This window comes from Mustela lutreola, chromosome 12 (genome assembly GCF_030435805.1).
Source record: "Mustela lutreola isolate mMusLut2 chromosome 12, mMusLut2.pri, whole genome shotgun sequence".
Lineage (NCBI taxonomy): Eukaryota > Metazoa > Chordata > Mammalia > Carnivora > Mustelidae > Mustela > Mustela lutreola.
The window spans coordinates 92,689,622-92,707,344 of NC_081301.1; the positions used below are offsets into that span (position 1 = coordinate 92,689,622).

The window sequence follows — 17,723 nt, forward strand, 5'->3', positions numbered from 1 at the left end:
TAGGCAGAGAGTCAGGCAGAGAGAGAGAGAGGAGTAGGTTCCCCACTGAGCAAAGAGCCTGATGCGGGGCTTGATCCCAGGACACTGAGATCATGACCCGAGCCGAAGGCGGCAGCCCAATCCACTGAGCCACCCAGGCGCCCCTGGACTGTTTTCTTAGTACTTTTAGACCATTTAAATCCAAATATTATGAGGAACTGACATAGTTTATTATTATGAAATATTTCCCAGTAGATGCATAAACATGTAAGATGGGTTATAATGCAGAGTTTTGCTTCACCTGGAAACTAGCTGCTTAGACTAAAGAAATAGGTCTATTTGACAATCTTTTTTTAGAAGGAAGTGATTCATGTTGAGCCCATGGGGGATTAGTTCTAGTCTCTTTTTTAATGATTTGGGGAAGGGATAGGAATTTACTGACTGCATGAAACAATAATGAGAATAAGTAATGAATAGCACAAATGACTTAAAAAAAAAAAAAAAAGAGTGTGAAGACGGTGCCTTTTTTAAGAATACGGTAAACAGGAAAATGACCAGGAAGGACATATTTTTGAAGCAAAAATAGGATCTCTTTATGACTATATACCTTTGTACTTCAAAAAATTGGGTCCATTGTCTCAGTACACATTTACATAAGTGAGATTATTAGGTAAAAAGTACAGTTTCAAGATTTTTGTATCAAAGCCTTGTTTTCCAAAAACACATCCTTTTTCGAAAAAAAAGTTTACACACACATACACACACACACACACACACACACATATTTATATTTATACATACACACACACATACACACACACACACACACAAGCAAGAAAACAAGGAGACCAAAAGCTAAAACTCAGGAGACGTGGGAAGAGAGGAAGCACAAATGAACTACATTTACCAACTACATTTATGCTCCAAGCTTGCTAGGCATTATACACATTTAATATTTATGACAAATTTAATATCACTCTCACTTCATAGGTAGGAAGTGAAGTCTCCGAGAACTAAAGTAACAGGGCACGAAGCATACAGTTCACACAGCAGAGCCAGGAAACCCAAGTAGACGTTGAAACCAGCACTCCAGCCCCATCTCAAACATCATCATACCACACTGCTCTAATTCTTTAATTTCTGAAAAGGAGAAAGAGTGTGAAGATCTCCAAAGTTCCTAGGTATTTTATAAACTGAAACCTAATTTTCTTGTACAGAGGTCCTAAGACTTCTGGTACTGCCTCCTTTAGCCGTGCTGAAAGGAAAGGATTCTTTCATTTCCTGCAGGACACAGACAGGCACGTTTTCACAATGGCCTCCCCAGGATGGTAACCCTCCTCATGCACCTCTCCAGGAGTCATTAGTGAATCCCAGAGCCCTCCCGCCGGCTCTCGAAAGACCTGGCAGCCCAGCAGCGGCAGCAATAATGAGACTCAGCCACCGTGTAACAGATGCTGGGGCTTCACAGGAGAGAGGGGCCAGTCTCCCTGTGCCTCTCCTTCCTGCTGCAAACATGAAGCCCAACCAAACTGCTCACAATACAACTGATGACAAAACTCAAAGAAAAGAAAATGTCAGGGGTCAGAAGTGGCCACAGAAACCACCGTAGAACCCAATTAAAAGTTGCTGTTTTCCAGCTTCGCTTGTGACAAGTGTTTCTGTGCACATCCCCGCTTCCTTTCCCTGAGGAGAGGCGATGAGACATGAACCAGCGGAGTGGAAAACACTGCCCCAAGAAAGGAGCTGCTGGAGAATTCACAGGAGCAGGTGCAATGCAATTTAAGAGTAATTAAAGATATTTGAAGAGAAAAACAACCCTCTGTCATGTAAAGTAGAAGGAGATGGGGAAAATGGGGCTTAAATTTCAGAGACTTTATTCCTAAGACAGACATCTGGCCGTCTCCTCACAGTCATGCTGGGAATCCCAGGCGGGAGTGTTTTAAAAACCAGTTGTCTAGGGTCTGATGCTCCATTTTGCAAGTCTAGGAACTACAGTTTGTCTACTTCCTCACAGCGACTCAGGCTCTCAGGGGAGTCCATGCTCACTGGTTTAGAAGACCCTAAAACACATAACAGAATGTCAAGGTGTGGTTATTGTTTTTCTTTGTAATATTTGCATTTGTATTCTTTTATTTATGGCCATAGGAAAAGTTTTTTTCCTATTAATTATAATACGGTTGGCGGGAACCATCCTGTATCAGTTAGCTATTGCTGCCTAACAACCATGTCCAAACTCAAAGACTTCAGACAATTAGCATGGGGTTTTGCTCACAGATCTAGGGTAGCAGGGCACTTCTGCTGCCCTGGGAGAGGCTCAGCTGCTCTCTCCTGGACTTCCTCCAGCCGTTGTGCTCCCCTGGTGCTTAGGCCACACGTGCTGGCTGATCTAACACAAGGCTAGCATAGTCCGACAATCAGCCCGAGCGCTAAGAGTAAACGGGCCTTGTTTCTCATCATTGAACAAGTTGGCCTGGATGTGTTTCCATCGTAGCTGTGCAATGTTCAGACAGACAGACAGAGAAGGTGAGAGAAAGAAGTATTTAAAGCCTCTTGAGAACCTATGCTTAGAAATGGCACGTCATGGCTTCCAGCACATTCTGTGGGCACAAGTCACAAGCCAGCCTACAGGCCTATATTCAGAGGTTAAGAAAGAGTCTCTAGGTATTGACAAGATGAGTTCCCAAGTCACATACAGGGTACAGGAAAGGTAGTAATTACCGCTATTTTGGCATCAACCTTCCATCCCTCCCTCTCTCGGGCTCTTAAAAACTGAATTAATAAGCAGAGTTCACTTGATAAAAATAAAATCCAATACAACTGGACAGTGCTCAGGGGTTATTTCAATCACACTCCCAAAGAATCTGATGAACTCTACTTGCTCCAAACCCACAGTGCACCAAACACCAGCTTGTCTCTTGGGCTCCCCTACCCACACACTCTCTCCCACACACCCTAAAGGTCCATGTGGAGATCACCTCTCCGAGTGGACTCTTTCTGCAGACACCTGCCCCTAAACCCTTCCATGACGCACTGCTTCTCACTGGCCTCAATCTGCTGGTGGCACCTGTTTCCACATAATAGACTTAACTTCCTGTAGCCACTATAGTAACTACTACGTTTGGTTTTTAGTCAATAAAAATTTAATTGCTGTGAAAGTTGCTTCAGGAAGATATAGAGGAAAACATTTTCTCTTCGTCTCCTGCCCCCTTCTCAGGGGCAGAAAGGCAAAATGGCGCTTGTGGAATCTGGAAGAAAAACACATTCCTTTTTTTTTTTCCCCCTTTCTTTAGCAGATACCATAATGACCAGAAATTTATAGCCCTGTGTTTCATAACCAAGTAGAAAAGCCCAAATGTCTGTGGGCCACAAAGGTTTACTGCATTCACAGGAACATTTCCTCAAGTATCCCGGAACTGAAACCTAGTTATCTGGCAGAAATCCAAGAAGCCCAAACCCTGTTAGAGTAAATTAGCATTTAGGTATTCAACATGGCTTTGGAATGAGTTTTTCTGTAACGATGAGTTTTCTAGGTTACTGTTTCATTACACAATGCCCTCCTTATGAGAGCCCAAGGGAGAATTTTCTCTCTGATCTCAGAATGGGGGAACAACTGGGCTGCTTCTTAGCACTTGGAATAGTTCTGGAAAATCTATAGGATCTTTTAGTGTGAATTTTAGATAACTTCACATCAGATTTTGTTTTATCTTTTCTAGTTCTATATACTCTGTATTCTGCATTCTTTACTCAGTGATTCTCATGTTAATTTTTTTTCTTATTTAAGACACTTTTTAAATTTTTTTCCTAAGTAGTCTTCACCACAGCATGGAGCCCAACACAGGGATTGAACTCACAACCCTGAGATCAAGACCTGAGCTGAGATCAAGGGTCAGATGCTTAGCTGACTGGGCTCCCCAGGGGCCCCTATTTAAGATACTTACTAAGCAGATTTAATGGTCTTTTAGAGCCTAAGAGTCTAAAGAAGCAAACCAATAAACAAACACCAATTTCTCAAGAAAGCTATAGTTTGGGGCACCTGGGTGGCTCAGTGGATTAAGCCTCTGCCTTCGGCTCAACTCATGATCTCAGGGTTCTAGGATCGAGCCCTGCATCAGGCTCTGCTCAGCAGGGAGTCTGCTTCCCCCCCTCTCTCTGCCTGCCTTTCTGCCTACTTGTGATCTCTCTCTGTCCAATAAATAAATAAAATCTTAAAAAAAAGAAAGCTATAGTTTAATTTTTTGGAATGCTTAAAAATTCTTTGCTTTTTTCTATCTTGATGGGATTCTTTCTTTTCGATTTCAGATACTATGGCCTGAGTTAACCACACTTCTCAATGGTTCAGCATCATCTAAGAGGACCCTTCTCATTTTCTTTCTTTCTTCCTTTTTATTTCACTGCTCTGCCTCATCTGTCCCAAGGCAACCATTTCAATGTGCTTAATGCAAGCCCCTTCGCTACTGTGTTCTTATACAACATATAGTTTTATAGGCATCAATCCTAATGGTGTGCAACTATAGTTAGAAACCTCCATCTGTTTCTTTTTCATTCAGCCCGTGTTTTAAAGACCCATATATTTTTCTAAGGGTACATCTACTCTCTTGCTTCTCTCTGCGGAAGACCACGAACCCAACACATCTGGCCTCTCCACTCCGCAGACTGCCTCGGACACCCTCCCGGCCTGCTCCCAGCACCACCACACGTATGCTGGGAGCACAACCCTTACACCCAGGATGAACAGTTTTGAGAGTGAAAACGGCGCTATTAGCAATGCCATTAGCTCTGGCAGCCGTGCACTATAGCTGTCCCAGGCGAGCTGACACGCCTTGTCACCTTCCTCATAGAGGACCCTTATGAACTGTGGGCAAATCCCTTCTTGATAGGCATGAAAGAGTGGACTTGCAGGGTCAGGAAGTATAACGGACCTAAGCTGCTGTTACCCCCAGAGTCCCCTGCAGGATTTCTCGACCACTTTACGCTCCCATCAGCAGTGCGTGAGGGCCCCCATGCCCCCGTGTCTCCAACATTCGGCAGAATCCTGATTTTGCCAATCTAGTACATGTAAAGGGATACCATGTGGTTAACTTGCATCTTTCCATCAGCCAATGAGTTTGAGTATCTTTTCATGTTCCTGTTAGCTTTTTGTTTTTGTGTTTTTAGGTTTTTGGTTGTTTTTTTTTTTTTTTTCCTTTCTGTGAATTTCAATCTCCCTTCTTTGCCCATTTTCCATGGAGGTATTTGTCTTGCTGCTTTGCAGAAGATGGTACCTTTTCTAACACGAGCACACATCTGCCTTCTTAAACTGCATAAGCAGCCCCACCGTCCTTCCTTGCAGAAGTAGGGTCACATGATGATGAGTATAGGGACTGCTAGGGTTACGAGATGCTATGAAACATGCAGCTGGAGAGATATAAACGAATTGTAGTGGACTAATCGGTGCCTCCCCCTCCAAAAAAATTCATATACTGGAGTCCTAACCTTCACCATATTTAAGATGTGGCTTTAAATGAAGTAAGAAGTGTGGGATCCTAACCCCCCTAAGGCTCGTGTCCTTATAATGAGAGAGAGACATCAAGTCAGTGGCACACACAGAAAAGTTTACGTTAGGTGGGCCTCCAAGTCAGATACAGATAAAAATATTAAACTCATTTAAATGGCTTACCTCTTTGGGCACTTGGAAGCATCAAAACTTGCTGATCAACACTTGGAATGCTTTATAAAATTTAACCAGCAGTGTCATTTCCAGGAAACTGTTCGGGATATAGGCTGTTTTCAGAAATCAGGTATTTCTTCCTCTGGGGGGGAAAAAATCAGTGAATTCTTAATCTTCATGATTTCCTTTTTCTTTTCTTTTTTTTTTTTTTTTTTTAACTTATTTTCTAGAGTAATACCCTTGTCTGGTATCGTTTCTTTCTTTCTTTCTTTTTTAAGGATTTTTAAAATTTATTTACTTGACAGAGAGATTGAGATCACAAGTAGGCAGAGAGGCAGGCAGAGAGGGGGGCAGGAAGCAGGCTCCCCACTGAGCAGAGAGCCTGATGTGGGGCTCGATCCCAGGACCCCAGGATCATGATCTGAATAGAAAACAGAGGCTTTAACCCACTAAGCCACCCAGGTGCCCCTGGTACCAAGTTTCTTAGAGGAACTACATGTGGCTCAAACACCTGTGTTGTTCTCAAACACTTTTGGCTCCTGCAACTTACAATGTCCAAAGAAACTGGACTTTGGGTCTGTGATGTGTCCTGTCATAGGTCCTATAGAATCATTTCAGGGATACCGCTAGCTACGGTGCTGCTTAGTTGTAGGTTATCAGGAACGCGTCTCATGCGAACACTGTGATCAGTTCCTACCAACGTGTAAACTGCAGTAGGAATGATTTGCAACAGCTAACGTAATGCCACGTGGCAGCGCTCTACAGAACGGAGCCGATCCTGATGGATATTCCTGGATATCAGACTTCAAATCTCTAAGTTACCAAACCTTCTGCAGAACTCCTTTGAAGTCCTAGTGCACGTCTTGTGTTTCTACAGAAGTTACTAGAACTTGGCCCAACTTCTACTAAACGGCCTCCTCCTCCACCACCACCTCCGCCATCCCCACCCGCACTGCAGAGCTGACTTCTGTCCTGCGGGGGGGTGCACAGTCTTAATCTTCAGACACCTAAAGGACTGTTTACCTGTTCCCCATTGTAGGACTGCTTTTTCCTTCGTATTTCTCCTGGCCATTATATTTCTTTTTCACTGTTATTATCCTGCCTGCTGCTTATAACCTCCAGAGCCACTCTGCTTTCCCTGTCTGCTGCTCCCGTTCATAGATGTTCACCTTGTCTTCTCTTTTCCAGCTCCTTTTCCTGCTGCTTTGCTCATGCTCCCTGGCTTTGGGCTGAGCAGAGCATCCATTCGGTCCCAGGTTGACACTAACAGAGCAGGTCTCCTGCCATCCCCTGAAATCACCTGGCAAAGCTGTGTGTGTGTGTGCATGCATGTGTGTACGTGTGTGTGCGCGCATGCATGTGTATACGTGTGTGTGCGCATGCATGTGTATACGTGTGTGTGTACACATGTATGTGTTTTCCTGGAGGGAGGACTGCAGTCGACCCTACAGATAATCTGGACCCACAACAATTCCCAATTCCCTATGTCCCTGACCCTTTGGCACAGAAGCTGAGAACCTGGAAGTTTTCCACTTGCCAACTTTCTTTGTTTTGATCCGTGAGCAGGAAAATGCCCTTTCCTGAATGAAAAGCAAAGTGTCACTAGGAGAAAACCCTTTGCTCCTCATTCTTTCCTCTGATTTCTGCCCGGACTGTAACGTAAATCACAGACGGAAGCAGCCAGCAGGCGCACGCGAGGCTGCCAGCCTGGGCATGAAGGCCCGTACCTGAGGTAGAAGGGCAGGAAGTCGGGGCACTGGGGTGGCTCAGTTAGTGAAGCAGCTGCCTTCGACTCAGGCCATGATCCCAGCATCCTAGGACCGAGTCCCACGTCAGGCTCCCTGCTGGGAGTCTGCTTCTCCCTCTGCCTGCCTCTCTCCCTGCTTGTGCTCTCCCTCTCTCTCTCTCTGGTAAATGAATAAATAAAATCTTTAAAAAAAAAAAAAAAAAAAAAAGGAGGGCAGGAGGTGACAACATTTTAAGTCTCTAACAGTGTCTCCGCACCCCCACCCCAGCTGGGGAGAGTCGACCTCCAGATGTATTTCTACATGATATGAAATAAACACACACACGCACACACACACACAATTTTTAAAAGAGGTAAAAATATAAACGGAGGGACGCCTGGGTGGCTCAGCTGGTTAAGCGGCTGCCTTCGGCTCAGGTCATGATCCCAGCGTCCTGGGATCGAGTCCCGCATTGGGCTCCTTGCTCAGCCGGGAGCCTGCTTCTCCCTCTGCCTCTGCCTACCACTCTGTCTGCTTGTGCTCACTCTCGCTCCTCTCTCTCTCTCAAATAAATAAATAAATAAAATCTTAAAAAAAAAAAAATCGGAAATTCTAGAATCTTCTTCCTGTTCCCTGACTGCTTTGTGTACGGACGCCTGAGAGGCCAGCATCTTACTTCAGGGGCCTCTGCTAAACAACCAAGGCATCGCTATTAACAGAAATCGGCCAAAGTTAAAACGGCCGTGAGGAAGAAAGGGCGAAATGCCGAGAAAAGGATCCTCTGAGATAGGACGGCAATGTTCAGTCATTTTCGTTTTATATGGAAGTGACTGGAAGGACATCCATAGGACGCTAATGGCAGTAGTTTGAACCTTCTGTGTGTTCCTAACTCTCCTCACCCACCGTGTACTAAATTGCCACAAGAAAAACAAGGAAAAAGAAGTGTCATTTCAAGTTTCGCAGACGTTCAATACAGGCCCTCCGTCCCTCCCAAAATTGACTTCAGGTGCCCCTGTCGTGGTGCCGAGCGTGTCCGTACACCGCACGGATGGCTCCGCGGTGAGCCCCCACCTGCGAGGACAGCCCGGCAGGCGGGATGGGAGGGGGCGGGGGGGGGTCGGAATAAGGAACATGAACGCTCTGGGAAGCGTCTCCCTTGGTGGTGAGGCACCCCTCCCCCCTATCAGGGAGTCTGCCCCTGTCTCGTCCCACTTACCAGCGAAGTGTCTCAATTCCTATCCCGTCATGGAATGATGGGCACTTCGCCCTGGCACGCCTTCTGGTCCAATCCTGCCTTTTCAGAAACAGAAGAGCAAGCTCTGAATGGGAAGGGCATGTCCAAGGTCAAAGAAGACCTGTAGGCAGCACCGTGGGGCTTGGAACCCATTCAACTGCTCGCAGCCCCCATCGCTACCACCCCGACTGCCTCACTGAGTCCTTCCTGCAGGCTGGGCAGTGCCCCAGCGGGCCATCTGCAGGGTCTCTTACCTTCACGAAAGCCCCATAAGGTAGGGGTGTCTGCCATTGAGGAAGAGGAAAAGATGCCACTAGTTGAAGAAACGAAGACTCAGGTACATCTTGTGCTTTTCCGAGGCTGGAAGGAAGCAGAACCAGGAGGTGAGCCCAGCTCTGTCTAGCCCTTTCTACATCAGCTGACTCAAGACCGGGTCCGCACGTGCCCCACAAGTCCCCCAGAGGGGTCCTCAGCTCCTGAAGGCTCAGGAAGTCATTTCGGTGCCACGTCCCTCTCCCCTTCAGTGCAAAGAATCCTTCCTGAATGAGCCTGTTGTCTCAGCAGCTGGTGATATTTGATTTGATTAACACCCTGGGACCTATCACCAGACGTAAAGATGATGCCTAATTAATTGCTTACATTAAAGAGCTGGCACTTCTTACATTCGGTTCACACTTCTGGCTTCAATCATGTTTTCGTTTCAGCAATAATATTTACATGATGAGCAAATAGTCGATTCATACTCCGGCGTGGACCTAAGCTGGGGGTGGGACCTCCCTAAGCAGATGTCCTGGACAGGTGTAGAGAAATGGGTTTTTTTTTTTTTTTTTTTTTCCGCAGCAAGAGCCATGAGCAAGCTCTTCCGCTTGTTTTACAATACAAAGTCATGCTCAGATCAACAAATATTCATTGAGCACTGACCTAGTCTGTGTCAGTCATCCCATTTCCAAGGCCCCATGGGAGCCAAAGAAGGGCACTCACTAAGAAGTCACATTGAACTTAACTCTGTTTTCTTCCCCCTCTTTTTTTTTTCAGTCCAAGATCTAGATGCATTGAGTAAGAAAACAGACTCGACATGAAACGCGTGAAGTTTCGATAGGCATTTGCTGAGGTCTCCCAAGATGTAATCACGCAGGAGCGGGGCAGTTTGGGATGTGCAGTGACTCCCGTGATGTGAACGGGGTCACACTGAACTGAGGTGACACGCAGCAAACTGTCCTATGCCGTGTCTTGAATCAGAACGTGGAGAATGACACAGAAAGGCAAGACTCTACCTTCTGACAGCAGGAAGTTGGAAGGAATATGGCAGCGTGGATGCCTTCGGATGACAAAGTGCTTGACAATGGGCCGAATTCTAACACCGTGAACTTGAGCAGGAAGAAACGCCACAGAACCATGCGCAGCAGCACCACACAGCGGAGACGCGGCTTGGTGGAAAAGGCTTGACCGAGATCAGCCCCAAGCTTGACACAAGGCAACGGTGTGGTGTGCGCCGCACATCACTGATGCAGCCATCTGTCCTCAGTCGTGAAGCGGCTACCTGGGATCTATGTCACCGAGAAGGGACGTGGACATACCGAAGCGTATTTCAGAGGAGAGGCTCGGGGATGGGGACACCTCGAAAACAGATGAAAAAACAGGTAAATCTTTGAAGAAAGAGATGGTTAGTCTGGAGAAGAGCAAAGGAGGTTGATAGGAGGGCGACCACAAGGGCAGCACGTGGACGACAGGGAGGACCCGGGGGCTACAGGTCCTGCGGGGTCTACTCCGGAGAGCCACGGTACCTCCAACAGGAGAGACTTATTGACAGCACACCGGGCTCTGCCCATCAGTCTCCGGTTCACACGCCTACAGAGTTCTCCCAGAACTCCCAGTTGGTCTTAGTGACACCAACTACTTTCTTTAGGAGAGTTAGTGTCGTGTAAATACATGGTGCTGGTTCTTTCTCTTTTCGGAGAGAACTTATTTTAGGGAAGTTGGACACACATCGATCTGTGATTCCCTGGGCCCCCGCTGGAGTTTTATGTTTTACGTACGTTTTTCAGGAGGCGACGGAGAGGAGAATTCTCTCCGGCATTCTTTATACAGACCAACACAGATACCACATTACACTGACTAGAAGACACCAATGGTTTTAAGATGCATCGCTATTACCTGCCATTAAGGAAGAGGAAAAGATGCCACCAATTCAGTTAGACCCCAGTCTCCTTCACATCTGACTGTTCTGGGTCACTTTTCAACTCCAAATTGGCCTGTTGTTCCCATTTCCCACATGTTATTTGTGTCTGTGCCATCAAGAGCATCAAGAATGCAGTATTTCTTTAAAAAACACTCCACTATTTTTTTCTAGAATTTTCTTCCGACCAAGTAACACTCGATCTGAAGGTTTGATGTTCTTAACTTTTCTGATCTAAGCAGCCAATGTAGGTTTTTGGACAACAACAAGGATTGGATTCTTTCTTCAAATAGTCCTTAAATTGTCTGCTGACTGAAACTCCAAGGGACACTGTCCAGTAATGCCACCAGGAATAACAAAATCTGTTCTGCATAGAAAATGAACAATAAAAATCCCAAATGGCACCTGGCCAACAGATGCTTGGGATATTAGAATGTGAAGTCTGGGTGTTGGAGAGTAAAATACAGTGATTCAATCTGCCTTCTGGCTTGGGTTATATCCTTTACCTGCCCTAGGGTAGCTGAGTGATAACTTCTCCTAGTTCTTCTTTATGCCACTTAAGAGTCTCCTCAAAAGGAGAAGCTGTCCGTATCTCTCCTTTATGCCCAACTTTTCTACTTTGGAAGTCTTCCTAATCTTTTCATTTCGGCTAGCTTTCCTAGCTGGTGGGAGACAAAGCAAAAATGGGAGGGTCAACCCAGATTTTGCATCACGAAAGAAGGCATGCTTCATCTCTTTTTTTCTGTTTTAAAGATTTTTTTAAAAAATCTGTCAGAAAGAGAGAGCAGAAGCAGGGGGAGCTGCAGGCGAACAGGCAGAGGGAGAAGCAGGCTTCCCACTGAGCAAGCAGCCTGATGTGGGACTTGATCCCACAATGCCGGGATCATGACCTGAGCCAAAGGCAGAGGCTCAACTGACTGAGCCACCCAGGCATCCCCATCTCTGTCTTTATGAAGGAGAGCTCTGTGACTGGACCGCACAGAGGTGGTTCTTAGCTCTGGCTGTGAAGCAAAATACTTTGTAAAGATTTTTTTAAACTGTAGATCCCAGTGGATGACCCCAAGACCCACGGACTCAGACTCTCAGGGGTGGGGACAAATCGAGGGAAAGCAGGCACCTGTATTTTTAAAAGAGTTCCATAGGTTGTTGCGTAATGTCACAGAGGCTGTCACCCTTTAGGAGGAGGACGACACCGGGCATTTTCCAGTTCACGCGGGACAATTCTCCTGACACACACGAAAGCAAACGTGCAGCTCTGTGCTGCAGAAAACAATTTCTGCGAGCGGGCCCCGATTTTATCCAAGCTGTCACGGTCACACCATTCTGTACTCAAGGTGACTAAACCACAGGGTAGGAAGGATATGGCCACGACCGGGCACGGGATGGCCATGGCAAGAGCACGGCAGGAAACAAAGGACGAGATTTTCTTCCTCCAGTTTCCCCCTGTCCCAGATGCTGGCTGGTCTGAGGCTACAGCGGAGCTCGCCCCACCCTCCACTCTCTGGCCACAACTTTGCAGGACCCTTTCAGGAGCAAAACGATTTGGGCAACTATGCTGGTTCCGCGATTTGGGGATCGTCTGTAGCCTTAGAGTGGAAGGCTGTGCTCATGGGGACCTGCCTCTCAGAAAATGTGCAAATCCCTGCACCAGAGGACTCGGAAGAGGTTTCAGTGGCCACGCGAGAGCCCTGACTCGCTCTCCTTAATCGCCTCCTTCTTAGCCAATGTTCTTCAGAATTTTAGGTGAGCATCAAGGACCCCATCCCCCATCTCGCCTAGGGTAAGTAAATCACTGCTGATTCTACTCTGAGCTCTAAGGCCTTTAATGGTGCCAGTTTCCTTTAATCCTGCAGTTTTAACTTCTGGCCTTTAAACTCTGCAGTTTCAGAATGCCATTTCCACACCAAAGCCCAGATTCCCTCTCACCTCTTAGATCCGGGGACCTCTTGGTTATATCCAAGGAAGAATCCGAGAGTCAGTGTCTCCTGTGAATTTCAATTCTTTCTGGGTCTAAAGCCGGGGCTGAAAGCAAGAATGCAAGAGGCGCCAACCATTACTGATCAGTGCTGATGGCTGGAATATACATTCACACTGTTCTTAATGCTTCTGCTTCTGCTACCATGTACTGAACACACTTTATTACCCCATTTACTCCTCACCACCACCTATGAAGTAGGCTGCACTGTCCACCCCCATGACAGAAACAGAGTCAGATTAAGCAACATAATAAGGGCCAAAGTCAGATCCTACTCCAAAGATGAAGGTCTCTCAGACACTGGTTGTGTTGGAAAGGCGGTGAGGAAAAAATAATATGGAACCGATGGATGGGTAGATGGATAGATCAAGAAATATGTCATAAATACCTAAATACACACAGACACATGAATATAATCGAGTCTATCATATGAGCTAGGGAGTCATTATGTGGCGACTTGTGCTATCTTACTTGTTTGAGAAGGTTTGAAAACAAAGTGTTGGGGTGACATAGAAAAGCAGTGAGAGGATCAAAGTCGTGTCAATCCAACATTCTTCCAAGGATCTGTCTCACGTCTCTATAATTCTGTGTTTTAGAATTTTACATTTAGTTTGACAAGTGTGTACTGAAGCCCCATGATGTCCCAGGCGCCAACACACCTGGACCAGGCCTGGGAGGCTACACTCACGGTCGGTGCTGTGAGCACACGAGACGGAGCCCTTCCGGGTTCACACGCAGCAGCCGACGCTAACCCAACCTGCGATCCGAAGCTGGTTCTGGCTGTGGTCCAGGTGGGAAGTGCCGGGGGAACCCAAGGACGGAGAGGTCTGGAAAGGTGCCTGGGAACAGAAGCAATTCGTATGATGCCTTGGAAAAAACAGGGAAGAAGTCAAGCGGTCTGAACTGGGTTTAGTCAAAACACTTCCGACCCCAAACATGTGGGTTCTCCCCCCAACCTCATCCACACAAACACACCAACCAAGTCTCTAGAACCACCTATGTATCCTGCAAGTCCTTGCGCTTCGGACACTATCTGGAGTTAGTCAGAACCCACAGGCTAAGGGCTCAGTCTCCCAAGACTGCCCTTGCTTCAGGGGCCAGCGGAAGGTGGTGTGTTCTTTGTTATCACGCCGGTGGCTCTTGTGAGCACCAGGGACTCATTCTAAGACTTGCGTGCTGGGCTGACACATTCACGTTCTAGAGACTCCTTCGGACTATCTGTGTCTTGGACACCACTGAGCCATTTCTGTTCTGGGGGCTGGCAGTCTCCTTGAGCCCCACAGGAAAGTGACGTACCTACTGCTTTCTCCAGGGGCTCGACACAAAGCCTCTTCCCAGAGAAGAAGAGAGAGGCTATCCGCGTCCAAGGGCTTTCTCCACTTTTCCTCTGCCCCACTATCTTCCTTCCCTCCTGCTCACCTCCCCACCCACAGCTGAGATCCCCTGCCCCGCCCGCTGGCTCGACACCTCTCCCCACCTCCCTACCAGACCCCCTGCAAAGCTTCACATCCTACCAGAGGCTAGAAGCTTAGCTCCAGCCCATCTTATAATGACTATGCCAAGTGCTTTTAGGGTCGTGGCTTTTGAAAATTAAAAGCCCTTTTCCACCCCTTTTTTTTTTTTTTGGTAAAACTCCTTTTCCCCCTGATGGAGTAAATGATGCCTAAATGGGGCTGGGATGGGCTGGGGAGGGAAGGGGGCAGAGGCAACAGGAACTGAGAGCGGAAAAAGCGGTTTATATTTACAAAAAAAATCTGGGGTGCCTCTGTGGCTCAGTGGGTTAAGCCTCTGCCCTTGGTTCGGGTCATGATCTCAGGGTCCTGGGATCGAGCCCCGCATCCGGCTCTTTGCTCAGCGGGGAGCCTGCTTCCCCCTTTCTCTCTGCCTGCCTCTCTGCCTGCGTGTGATCTCTCTCTGTCAAATATATAAATAAAATCTTAAAAAAAAATAAAAAATAAATAAAAAATAACATTCTGTCAGTGTTCTTATCACCACCTTTAAATTTGGTCCATCCCTTGAGCAAAAAGGGAAAGACTTACTCCATAGCCTCCTTCCTGCGCTTGGGTCTCCGAAGAATTTTGCTTCCACGTGACCTGCTCTCGACTAGAGGTTGAATCCCAAGGTGACCCTAATTCCAAAAGAAGATGAATCTCACACCTTGAGAACTGCCTCGGTCTTAGTTACCGCTGAGTCTCTGGAGGTTTTTCTCAGGAAACACAGCAGACAGAACCCCAAGCTGCTAATCATCAAAGTGTACAACGATTTAGAAATGTAACGACGTCTGTATGTTAATTGTATGGCTGGTGGACCTGCTGTGTATTTTCTGAACAATTACAACACGAGACCCTTACCGTGGGGCCACGTGCTTCACGGGTTTCCTGTGCCAATAACCACCACAGGGAATTCAGTATTTCCCCCACGGCTACCTGTCCCTGTGCACTTTGGCTCTTGTCCCGTTTCTGAAACTTTCAGTTCGCATCCCTGTGGCATGCCTTCATTGAGATCCTTTCTTCGGTTTTAGTTCTCTGTCTGGTCCATTTGACAGTCTTCTATATCAACCATGAGGCCTAAAGGAAAAATAACTTGTCAGTTAAAAAAAAAAAAAAAAAAAAAAACTGAAGCCAAAAATGCAGATGTTTGAGGAAAATACAAAATATAACTTGATTTTTTTCTCCACCAACTGCCCACCCCAAATGAGGACCTTGGGAGTTTTATTTCTAAAATATAACTCTGTATCAGAAATGCTCCTGGTTTCACATCAATAAATACCCAGAGGACCTATCTCTCACCATAAACCCATTCAGGTAAGGGTCAGAGATGTCTCTCCCCATTAAGCAGGGAGAAGTTTTCCCTGTCACAAATTAAAATCCTCCCCTGTGGCTGTAGATTTATCCGTAGACTTGCTCACAACGGTCTTCTTATTAATGGTGATTGGGAACAATAAATCATTTCCTCCCGCTACAAAGGCTGCTCAGATTGGTTCAAAATGGCTAACCTCCTGTTGAAGCGAACCTCCCCTGAGCCGATAATGCATCTGGGCAAAGAGTGTAAGGGGAAGGTTTGGAATGGGAGAGAAGCCACGTTTCTAGGATTTAAAGGAAATATTCAGCAGCATGTGGCTTCATTACCTTATACATATTCTTAAACAATACTCAGAAGAAATATTGACCTGACGGGCTTTGAGTTTTTGTTCACCTTTACCCAAAGAGTTAAATATCGACGATTCAAGTGAGCTTTTATTATTGAGTGAAATAACACCAATTCACTACATTATTCGGGAAGTATGTGCGTGCTCAACACCATATCCTCTCCGTCATTCCTTCCCATCAGTGACGGAGGAAGCTTCCTTCTATTTCAAGAACACAAATTTAGGTCATATAATCAATAAATGCTAATACGACGCATATAATATGCATTGACTGGGCTTTGCAGTTCTGAAAACAATAAATCACCATGAGCTGAAGCAGTGATCATTTTAAATAAGATCCGGAAATATATTTATTTATTTTGGTTGTTGGCCAATCACCTCCATTGTCTTCTTGGTACTGGGCAACATACAAGGAAAATTTCTCTCCCAAGGTCCACCTCACAGATAAAGCACATTCTTGGAAAAAAAAAAAAAATTCCCTCAACTGAGCAGACAGTTTCCAAAAAGCACATGCAGTCTTTTAACTCAAGGTAACAGTCAGACCTCTTGGACATTTTTTCAACTCCTCTGAAGAAGCAACAAGAATCCATGTACCTCACTCAGTCGGCCTGACTTAAAGGAGTATGAGACGAGACTCATCCACATGGAGAGTTAAACAATGCAATTTTCCCAGTATACACCCGCTGGGGGAATCAATAACCTGTTCTCAAACCAGCAAATTGGTTTCAAGTATTTGGTTCACCGGTTCCATCCGACAAGCATGAATAAGAGGCCACCTCGCGAGTGAAAGAGAAGGGGGTTAGGAGCCCTGGAAAAATGTGTTCTCATCAGAATTCCTGTGCTTCCCTACTGCACGGATGGTATTTGCAAAACTCTTTGGAAAGAACACTGGGTTTAATTTCAGGCAATCCTCTTTGATGGGATTTTAACAAAAAAAAGCTTTTGCGGAGTACTCTATTTCAGCTCACACCATGTAGCTGTTTAGATAACTCCATATTTTCTGGATTTTAGGTTTTTCTTAACATTGCAGCCAGACTATTCTTTCTAAAATAAAACTGATATTCTCTAGAAAGATTTACGTGAAGTAACTCGCCCTTCTGTGCAGCCGTGAGCTCTGGGGATATTGGTCAGAAAACCAGGTCCTTGCAGTAGCAGAATGTCTGTGTCCCTTACTCTCAGACCAGGAGGCTGTGTTTTCTTTTTATTCCCTACCCACTTTCCCATTCCCTGAGCACCATAGACCTTCCTCTTCAGCCATCAATATCTAGCACCACTTCCACAAACGGACTTCACTCTCTGGCTCTCTGAGGGCTTCTGTAACCATCTTTCTGCCTTTGGAAACTCCTTTCCCTTTCTTCCTCTTAGGATAGAATGCTCATGCAGAAATTCCAGCCCAAAGTACAATCATTTCTTTCTTTTTTTTTTTTTTTAAGATTTTATTTATTTATTTGACAGAGCGATCACAAGCAGGCAGAGAGGCAGGCAGAGAGAGAGGGGGAAGCAGGCTCCCCGCTGAGTAGAGAGCCCGATGTGGAGCTCGATCCCAGGACCCCGGGAACATGACCTAAGCTGAAGGCAGAGGCTGAACCCACTGAGCCACCCAGGTGCCCCCCCCCTTTTTTAAGTGGGCTCTACACCCAACATGGGGCTTGAACTCACAACCCTGAGATCAAGAGTCGCATGCTCTGCTGACTAAGCCACCAGGTGCCCTGCCAAAGGACGACTACTTCTGTGTTCTAGAGCAACGAAAGGTCTTTGTCCAGCAGGGTAGGTTGTGTCTTCTGATTAAGTCCACGCAGTTTCAAAGATACATATGCAAAGGGAAAGGAAAGGGGAC

General features: G+C 46.2%; 1 long non-coding RNA gene across 4 annotated transcripts in view; it reads right to left on the reverse strand.

The window, feature by feature from the left end:
- The window catches only part of LOC131812370 (uncharacterized), a 106,940-nt gene that overhangs the window by 29,841 nt on the left and 59,376 nt on the right, over positions 1-17,723 (reverse strand). For 3 of the 4 annotated variants that reach the window (XR_009346313.1, XR_009346314.1, XR_009346312.1), the window contains exons 2-8: positions 15,090-15,305; positions 13,398-13,577; positions 12,690-12,785; positions 9,862-10,204; positions 8,842-8,947; positions 8,570-8,647; positions 5,636-5,768 (exon numbers count right to left, since the gene is read on the reverse strand). This is a non-coding gene — a long non-coding RNA (uncharacterized LOC131812370). The remainder of the gene's footprint in view (positions 1-5,635; positions 5,769-8,569; positions 8,648-8,841; positions 8,948-9,861; positions 10,205-12,689; positions 12,786-13,397; positions 13,578-15,089; positions 15,306-17,723) is intronic. The other variant, XR_009346315.1, reaches the window with a different exon arrangement.